Genomic DNA, 11,156 nt, shown 5'->3' on the forward strand with positions numbered 1-11,156 from the left:
GACTTAATTGGTTTGAACTTTATTTCGGAGACATAAGGTATTGGCAACGTGATATAATTTTGAAGATTATATAATCCTTTTAGTATTGGTTGTTATTCTAATGAAGGGCGTTACATACTTTGCACTACATGACTTCAAGAGTACAAACTCAAGCAAGGGCCACACACAATGACAAACTACCACGACAAGAAAAATCAGTAAGACTGTAAATTGTTGATAAAATAACATTTCCAACGGACAAAAATCCATTGGTACTTTCCGACGAATTATCCATCGGTAAAATTTATCTTCCTTTTCATCAATAATGATTGTTTATGTTTTTGATGGATGCTCCGTCGATAATGGAAACTATGGGAAACAACATTTTCGATGGATATTCCATCGATAACAGGAACTACAGGGAACACCATTTATTGATGGAGTATCCATCAGTAATGGAAAGTAAAATTTCCAACAGATATTCCATCTAGCAATCGTGGCAAAAAGGCATCGAGTTCCAACCATGGCATAGGGGCAACCATGGCTAAGGTGCATGAGGGAGTGATGGTTTAAGAATGAGGGAAGTGAGGGAGTTTAATTTTTGGTTTTTTTTTTCTTTTTTGAAGGTAGAGTGTTCTTTTTCTTTATCAGCTTTATTTTTTGAAAAAATTATATTTATAATATATATTTTAATAAAAGTAACATAATTGGTAATATTAAGATTATAATAATAATGTATACATAATTTTATAAAATTAACAATTTTAATAAACTGAAATACTAATTTCAATAAACGTAAAATATTTATAATTTTTAAACTAGAATACTAAGAGAGTGTTTGTTTTACGACTAATTTTCTAGTCTCAAGAATATTTTTCTAAGAATATAACAGAAATGTTATTCCTGAGTATTTTTGAAAAATATGTTTGGTTAACTATTAAAATTGGTTGGGGTTATTTTTTATATTCCCGTAAATGATTAAAACATGTGTTTGGTTGAGTTATTTTTCTACAAATATGTATTATAATTACTAAAGCATCCTGTCCCATGAAGGAAAAATCATCGTAAAATGTAGGAATGAAATTAACAGTAAATTAAATTGCAGGAACATTAATTTGGGAGCAGAAAAAATTTTGGGGATAGGAAAAAATTTAAAGCATGTATCATGAAGAAACAATGAGAGTAGTGAGATAATGGTTAGTAAGAGGGTCTATATGAAATTTTACTCATGAAGAGATATTGATTCCCAATATTTTAAATTTAGAAATCTGTGGTAAACATCTTTTTCTATTTTTACTTCCAATTCATTTTTCTCTTGGTTTTGGCTAAAATAGCAATGCATATGCTCTGTCTTACTACTCAAGCGAAAAACTCTTTCATTCCAAAGTTTATCTTCTAAGCAAGTAATTAAGGATAATCTTGTGCACAACTCTCGTAAGCACATCCAATACTAAATTAAACAAGACTCGAGGATGAGCGTTGATGTAATCTTATCCTTCTAGGAAAGTCCTTTATCTCGCTTTCTAGAGTTCTGACACTAGTAGTTACCCCATCAATATCATACATGTCTTGTATGGTTTGGATATAAGTAACACAATCATCTTTCTTTTTACAAGTTTGTCTTGTAATAAAACAACCTTAACTTGACAAATAAGAAAATGTGATAAATTAAGGGAGTTCATTAACAAAGGAAGTTTCCATTCATTTTTTTAGGTAATTTATTGAATGATATCTTCAACTTTTGTGAGGCTTGAAACTTCATAAAGTACCAATCTTTGTTTGTACTTTGTGCAATCAAAGTAGTTCATTAAAGGTTCATTGATTCATCAAATACCATTCAAAACTGAATTTCCATTATGTAATATATCTCGTTTGTCATTTGACCAAAAACATGTTGATTTTTGTTAAAATATGTGATATTCTTATAATACTATTTTCTTTTCCTATACCTTACTAGTGATTATTGCATATATCAAATACATGTTGACTTGTGTTCTTGATAATTGCAATTATTGCATATATTGGTACTCTTCTAAGAAGATTTTAGTTAAGAACCATCTTAGAAGAATACCATTTCTAAGACATTTTTTTATGGAACCATCATCAAAAATTAAGATTTTTGACGGCGTTGACTTCAAAGACGATTTTGAATCGTCTTTGAATGTACTTTATAATCGTCGTAGAAAGTCTTTTATCCGGTCGTGAAAGCTAAAAGCATGAGTCTCATTTATATTGTTTTAATTAATCATAGGCAAACATGGTACCTAAATTTAATCTTAATTTTCAGTTTTATATTTGTTTTAATCATAGTCATCTCTATTCAATTTTTTTAATTAATTTCTACATTTATATATAAATTATATTCAATAGATATTGTTTTCAAAAAGATTTATAAAATATTAAATTAAATTCCTTTTAAATATTTTAATGTTTAATAAATTGATGGAAAGTCAATTTTACTAATATTATATTACTTATAGTATTTAATAAATATAATATAAACTTAACTTAAATTAAATGATATTATTAAATATTATATTTATGAAACAAAATATATTTATTAATAAAATAAATATAATATATGATTTTTAAAAGTGTGAACTTTTATATGAATTTATATATTTTAAAAATAATTATTAAATAAATATAATTATTATACAAAAACCCACTAGGATTAGCCTAATAATGAGGATTTGTGTAGCTAGTATTTACAAGATCCTAAGAAAATATATAAAAGACTAAATTGTAATTTTGGTTCCCTATAATTTTAAGTTTTGATATCCCTATTTCTAAATCAAGATATTTAGTCTACCTATTATCCAAAATAAGTAATTTTGATATTTCCGTCATACGGGGTTGTATCAAGGAATTTCGAGGCCTTGGGAGAAAATTAAGACAAAGGCCTATGTTTTTTTCTTTTTTGAAAAAAGACAGGGGTCTGTGTTATAATGTTAATATAGACTAATAATTTTTATGTTATTTTTCTCGCTTTTTGAGGTCCAAAATTATTTATTAAAAGTTTTATAATCAAGTAACTCTAACATCTCACTCTCAATAGATAACATAGCTAATTCATTCAATCTATCTTGTAGCATGGTTGATCTCAAATATGATTTAATCAATTTTAATTTTAAAAAGCTTCTTTCAACGATCGCAACTGGTAATGTTAATAGTATCCTATAAGCAATGTATGTATTTGGAAAAGAACCTAACCTTTTTATATAGTTCAATATTTTTAATGGTGTGTTAATTTCATTTGTTAGAACTTCTTTCAATAACTTTAATTCTGAAAACAAATCAAGACCATCAATATTAGAACGGTCCTCAAAACTCAATCTTTTCAAGATTGATGCAATATTTTTTCAATTCATTTTCACTTAAAGTTTTAAATTTATTTGAATCAAATAAAAATCCAAACATGTTTTCATATTCTAAAAATTGTTCAAATCGACTCTCAATAGAAGAAGTAGACTAGTCTAATATATACAAAAAATAATCAACGCAAAAAGAATCTTCATCAAAATGAGCTATCTCAACACTAACAATGTCATCAAAATGTTTTTTCCTATGAATCTTACGTTTTTCATTGAACTTGAGCTCTATATCCATTTCAATAGTCATTTCTTTGATGGATTCTAATGCAGATGCAAAACCATTTTCCCTATAATTTTTCAAATAAGTAGGCCTCTTAAGTGATCTATAGCAACATCTATATGCATATGTTTAGATTGCATGATATTACTTACAGAATTCACGGCAAAAAGTATATCATATCAAATATTCATTCCCAATAAAAATTCAAAATTTTCCATCTCATAAGTTGCTAAACATATGGCTTCACTCTTTATCTTAGGATCTTCACTAGTTTTCAATAATTGAACAAATGCATCCCTTATTTTTGGTGCTTGAAACTTTATGGCTTTGACACTTTCAATTCTACATTCCCATCTAGTTTGAGATAATGATTTAACTGAAAACTTAGATACATTTTCTTGTAAGATTTTCTACCGTTTGGTCGAAGAAGCAAACAAAGAATAAATGTGTTCCAAAACTTTAAAAAAAGAAACAGCTCTTGTATATGAATTGTCCATATCACCTAGAACTAAATTCAAATTATGACAACCGCAAGGAGTATAATATGCTCTAGGGTTTATGTCCAGTATACTCTTTTGTACTCCTTGATTTTACCTTTCATATTAGACTCATTATCATACCCTTGCCCCTTTATATCATTAATATCATGGTCATATTTTTTTAATACCTGAGTAAGTTCCTCCAAAAGAAATTTTCATGTTGTGTCTTGACTCGTAAAAACTCTAAAAAGTATTCTTCTATTTTGACAGGACAACTGAAAGTATCAACATACCTCAAAATAAGAGTCATTTGCTCCCAATGACTTACATCCGGAGTACAATGAAGAATGATAGAAAAATATTTTGCATCTTTAACCTTTTTTAGTACAATATTTTTTATTTGAGAAGCCAACAATTCTATAAATTCATTTTGTAGAGTCTTACTCAAGTAATGATTATGAAGGTCACCATTTTTATACGCTTAACATGCTCTTGCATAATTGGATTAAATTCTGCTAACAACTCAATTAAACTCAATGTTTCCATTGCCTTTTTGGTATATTTTTTCATTTGTCCCATGAAAAGCTACATTTTTTTTAGAAAGATATTTAATTATAGTTATAATCCTTACCAAAACCTTCTCCCAATGTTCCTTCTCCTTGTTAATTTGTTCTTGGATCTCCTTATCAATTGTAATTTTCTTTCTCAATCTTGTTTCTAATTTGATCCATTTATCCATATTAGTTATATGTTCATAAATTGTTTCGTGACTCTTAAGCTTGGAACCAATATTTTTCCAATCTCTAGTACCTTCATTAACTATGTGATTAGCAATATAAGCACAACTTTTTGAGCAAAACAACTTACAACAAAAACAATACACTTTATCTAAATCCTTTGAATACACTAGCCATCTTTGATCATATTTTTCTCCATTTGGCATTACTTTTTGGTAGTAAAATGAAGAAAAATGTCTATTATTTTCATCTTTTGGATACTGCATATCATTATATCTAATTAAATCTCTAAAGTTTTCATCAATATTTTTCCATTGTCCTGGATCATAAATATTTTTAGAAACTTCAATTGATGTACTATTAAGCTCCTTATTTGTTTCTAAACTATCTTCTTATAAATTTTCATTATCCTCTTGTTCTTGATTAGGATTAGGACTATTCATATTGTTAAGATTTTCTATCTCTTGAATGTTTTCATTATCAGTATTTTGTTCTACCATATTAATATTATTTGGAATTTCTAGAGGAAAATTTCCTCCCATATTTGTATGTGTTGAACTAGTTGTAACATCCTTTTTGTTGGATCAAGTGGCCTCGGAATAATTAAGAAGTGAGGGTTGAATTAATTATTAATGTGTCTTGACTAATTCAAAAATTATCATTCTTAATGTTACTAGATTCAACTAGGCTTTTACTACTAAGTTAAGAAAGTAAAGAACAAAAACAATAACTTAACCAAAAGTAAAAGCGGCAATTAAAAGTACACAGCAGAAATTAAAGAGTGTAGAGAAGAAGAAGACAAACACAAGATTTATACTGGTTCAACCATAACCCGTGCCTATGTCCAGTCCCCAAGCAACCAATGGTTCTTGAGATTTCTTTCAACCTTGTAAAATCCTTTACAAGCCAAAGATCCACAAGGGATGTACCCTCCCTTGTTCTCTTTGAACAACTAAGTGGATGTACCCTCCACTTGAACTGATCCACAAGAGATGTAACCTCTCTTGTTCTCAGTATTACAACCCAAGTAGATGTACCCTCTACTTGTACCACAAAGGATGTACCCTCCAATGTGTTAAGACAAAGAATTCTTAGGCGGTTAGTCCTTTGAATTCTTTGTGAGGGGGATACAAAAGATATCTCAGGCGGTTAGTCCTTTGAAATATTTGTATAAAGGGAAAGGGAAAAAGATATCTCAGGCGGTTAGTCCTTTGAAATCTTTTGTAAGAAATAGAAGATATCTCAGGCGGTTAGTCCTTCGAAATCTTTTGTCAAGAGGAAGAAGGAAGAAACAAAAGAATTCTCAGGCGATTAGTCCTTTGAATCTTTTGACAAGAGAGAGAAGGGATGAAGAAGAAGAATAACACAAGTTTTTGGCCAATGAACTTTTCTTGAATAAATAAAGTTTTGAACAAAAACTCTTAGAAAGATGTTGAGAAATGAATCAGAAAGTTCTGTAAAAATAGTTATTTTAAATTCATGTCATGATCACATATTTATAATCATTTGATGACTCAAGTTAAAGTTTGTGACTCTTGGCAATTTCTTTAAAAACTAGTTTCTTTTAAAAGTAGTGACTCTTTTGAAAACTAGTCACTTTTAAAAGTTGTGACTCTTTTGAAAACTAGTCACTCAAAGGTTGTGACTTTTGAAAAACTCTTCAGAAACAAGTCACTTTAAGAATTGTGACTTTTGGTAATTTATTTTTCGAGATCAGTCACTGGTAATTGATTACCATCACAGTGTAATCGATTACACATTAACAAATGTGACTCTTCATGTTTAAATTTGAAAATCATAATGTTTAGAAATACTGGTAATCGATTACAAGTATTGTGTAATCGATTACACAAGTTAAAAATGATTTGAAAATGTTTTATCACAAGTTGTGACTCTTGAAATTTGAAATATAAGGTTTTAAAACATTGGTAATCGATTACAACTTTGTAAATTAGTTTTGAAAACAATGTTGGCTACTGGTAATCGATTACTACCTTCTAGTAATCGATTACCAGAGAGTAAAACTCTTTGGTAAAAGATTTTGAGAAAAATTCTTGTGCTACTCAATATTTTGAAAAACGTTTTTAGTACTTATCTTGATTGAGTTTTCTCTTGATTCTTGAATCTTGAGTCTTGAATCTTGATCTTGATTGTTCTTGAATCTTGATTCTTGAAACTTGATTGAATCTTGAAACTTGATTATTCTAGAATCTTGATTCTTGAAGCTTTTTGACTCCTGATTCTTTGGAACTTGCTTAACTCTTGATTCTTTGGCATCATCAAAATAATCTTGGAAGTTATTGCTTTCACACTTTTTATGAATAGTAACAAATTTATGAAGAGCACCTTGTTGAGATTGAATCAATTTTTTAATTCTTCTTTTTTTTTCAATTTTTCCAAACCAGATGTATACTTTCTATTTGACATATTTTACTGATAGACTAAAATAAAAATAACAAGCAAAATTATTTTAAAATAAAAAGAAGATAATAATGAAACAATAAAACCTGGAAAGTGAAAAATTAAATTCGTGAATGAAAATTTCTTTAAGCTATGACTATGCACCGTCACATCTACGAGTATCCAAAATCCAAATCGTAGTGACAATCACTTTACTTGCACCTACAACGATACAACGATAAACAATAAAAAATGAGATGTAACAATTGTAATTTGTAAATGTTCATTCAATTTAATTTTAATTTCAATTCAATCAATTGCTTTATAAATTAAATGAGTGAAATGATCAAACCTGTTGAGAATTTGAGATGCTAACAACGTTTGTGTGTATCCTCTTCCTGTCACTTGGAGATGGAATATTGGAGTTGGTCACTTGGTGTGGGGTATAACAATTCACAAATTAGAATATAATTATATGAAGAGTTGATAGGCATTTTGGTCCCTAACTTTTGGTCCCTTTTGCAATTTAGTCTCTATCTTTTTGAAATGTAAAAAATAGTCTCTATCTTTACATCCGTTATGCAAATAAGTTGCTACCGTTAAAATCCAATTTTCACTATTAGTCATATGTCTATGTGGCAAGAATTTGTCCATGTAAGCAAACTCATGTGGCAAGTCTTTGGACTGAATTGAAAAATTATGATAAGTTAGGATAAAAACCATTCAAAAATTAAGTAGCTGATGAATGATGAAGCTGTATGTAGTTCTCTCCAAGCTGTATGTAGTTCTCTCCAACAACAACAATTGCCAAAACAAAATAAATAGTAAATGGTATTCCCTATTCATCTCCATCTATAAAAACATGTTCATTCTTCTTACCTTCTGGGGTGCTTCAACTCAATTAAATTCCATTTTGGGAATTATGAGACCTCCTAGGTTTAGCTTCTTCATCACACACTGCCTAAACCCCTAATGAGTGGGTTCCATTTGTGTGCAGAGCAAAACCAAAAACATGGCATGGCGCTATGGATCTCTCTCTCGGTCGGATCTCTCAGCCGCGAGATTCATTCCATTGCCTTCCCATCCTAAATCCCCACCAGGCTGTTCAGCACCACCATGGCCTTCTCTGCCATGTCGTTCCCCTGTTCTGCCACGAGCTCCACCAGCGGCTTCACCGCATCGACACTCACCGCTTTTTCCTTGTTATGCCTAACAAAACACAGCTTATAAAGCGTCGTCAGCGCGTCCTTCTCCCCTCTGCTCAAACCGTTCAAAAGAAAAGAAACCAGCGGCGGTATTGCATCGAAAGCCCCGATCGAGCCCTTGTTCTCTTCCACCAATGCAAGGCTTAAGAGTGCACACGCCGCGTTCTGCTTCAAAGTTCCAATTCCAGTTTTTAGAACATAAATTAGAGACTTAACTGCTCCAACATTGGTTATCGACATTTTGTTGTCCTCATGGAGAGAGAGGTTTAACAGTGCGGTGACAGCGTGTTCTTGCGTCCATGAGTCGCTGCACCGGAGAAGCGGAATGAGGAAGGGGACATGCCAGACTTCACAATCAGAACGCGATTGTCGGCATGATTTTTGGCTAGTAGCTAGAGTTTCGCTGCTGCGAAGTGCTTCACCGCCACTGATGCGATTGGAGGCCGTCAATGCACATTTTCGCCGTCGCCTGGAGATCCTCCGGCAAAATGCTCTCAATAATCTCCGTGGAGAAGTTCCAATCTCGTTCCTCAGTACTTTCGCTTTACTTTGGTGGTTGCTTGGAATTTGGAAATGAGAACATCATTGGAAGTGCAATTGAGAGGAGAGAAGCTTTAGAAACCCTAATTTGAAGAAGAAGAAGCAAGTGAAGAAGAAAATATTTGACAAATTTTTAAATTTTGCATCAAAGTCCAGTCTACGTGTCACAATCTGGGACAATTTGCCACCTTGATAGTCTATGTGGCACTAAAATTGCCAACAATACACCTCACTAACGATGTTACTTTTAAATTTAACGGCAAGGACTATTTTGTAAAACTTATGCAAATATAGGGACTATTTTTTATATTTCAAAAAGATAGGGGCGAATTTGCAAAAGGGGTCAAAAGTCAGGGACCAAAATGCCTATTTATTCTTATATGAAAGTTGAAAAGTCAAATAATTACTTGAATATAGTAGTAGAGAACTGAGAATAGAGAGAATGAGAATGAGAGAGACTAGAGGAAAAGATTGATCCAAAAATGACTTTTTTTTGTCAAAATAAAATTAAATTGCATTAATGTTGGAATCGTACAAGTAGCCAATAGGGATTATATGCTTAGCTGTTGAAAAATTTACTGAGTCACTCTTGAGGGACTTTTCATTTGCAAAAACTAAAAAATGGACTATGGGCTTTTAAAAAATAATTTATATTAATAATACTATTATTAAAAAAACTTTGAGGGCCTTATAAATTTGGGGAGGCCATGACCATGGTTATCAAACTCTTGAGTTAACTCGCTAACTCTTACGAGTTTACTAGTCCACTTGTCCTCTGCGAGTTGACTCTTGAGTAAACTCTTTTTTTAGTAGACACTGGGCAAACTCTATAAACCCTAAGTAAACTCGGTAGGCTGTCGAGTTTACCATCCAGTCAACGAGTTAGTAAGTTAAAAAAAATTATACCAAAATTTAAGTCATTTTTTATTATTTTCTATCTGTTTAGCATTCAACATACTTTCATTTAGCGTGTTATTTTCAAATACAAAATTTTTACCTTTAATAATATCAAGCTCTTATTCTCTAATAACATTCCCTCGATAAGAATGATTTACCACTACTATAACCTCTACAAGTTATTATCTAGTAGTAGTGTATTATTACTAGACTTGGTTATTTAAATGTTCTGACCTTTATAATTTACTATTTTGCTTTATTAATTATATTATTGAAATATTTAATTAGTATGTTATTTATAAATATTTTGTTATTATTTTTATATGAAGTCACAAGTCTACGAGTTGAGTTTATAAAACTCTCACGAGTCTACGTAAACTCTCGAGTTTGATAACCTTGACCATGGCCTTAGTTGCCTTGTTGAATGTCCAGCCCTAGCTAAATAGATAAAGAGAGAGAAAGGCATACAACAAAATCAATTTTAGAGGATTTGAAATTCCATAAAAGTGAGGTGAAAATGAAAACGCATTATTCTTTGAAAAGAACATGAAATAAAAATTAAATTATCTTCAGGTAGAATTTTTATTATTTGTTATTTAATAGGTCAAGTTTCCATATAATTCCAAATCTCGTGATACATGGAGTGATGGGGTGTGGGTCCTCAATTAAATAGGGGAGAAAAAAACTAACAATCTAATAGGATGGATCCAAAACGCAAATTATTATGTAAACTGTGCATAAATTATTATTATTATTATTATTATTATTATTATTATTATTATTATTATTATTATTATTATTATTATTATTATTATTATTATTATTATTATATTAACTAACTAATAAGTTATGTTTTTTTTAGAGGAACTAGCTAATAAGTTAGGTTAGTTTAGGGAAAACACATTCATTTAATTTTCAAAATAAAAACGTTTATCCAAGATAAATTTCTTAAAATACTTCTAAACGTACAAATAAACCAAGTTAAAAAAACTTAATTATTTGTAAAGCTAAATGAGTAAAATACTAACAAAAAAATTAATAAAGTGAATTATCATGCATGATCCGATTATATTTTATATTTTATATGTGTAAAATTTGAAGCTTGTAATATTTTAAATTATTGAGGTTGACCAAGTTTCTTACCCGTAGATACGCCACAACTGAGTAAGGTAAGTCTTTTAATGTAGGGATTGAGGTCACCATCGCCATCAACGCGAATCTTGACAACGCATGCTGAATCCACTACCGTGTACTCTGTGAAAGTTGAAGTGTTCAAGAAATGCAATATTGGTTTTCCATCAGTTGTAGAAAACCTTGTGGCACCA

The 11,156-nt window shown here is 30.4% G+C and overlaps 1 protein-coding gene across 1 annotated transcript in view; it reads right to left on the minus strand.

Annotated features, from left to right (window-relative positions):
* Positions 1-11,156, minus strand: part of LOC100789502 (alcohol dehydrogenase-like 3) — a 73,844-nt gene that overhangs the window by 25,487 nt on the left and 37,201 nt on the right. The gene's annotated exons all lie outside the window — the stretch shown is intronic.

This window comes from Glycine max, unplaced genomic scaffold (assembly GCF_000004515.6).
Source record: "Glycine max cultivar Williams 82 unplaced genomic scaffold, Glycine_max_v4.0 scaffold_49, whole genome shotgun sequence".
Taxonomy (NCBI): domain Eukaryota; kingdom Viridiplantae; phylum Streptophyta; class Magnoliopsida; order Fabales; family Fabaceae; genus Glycine; species Glycine max.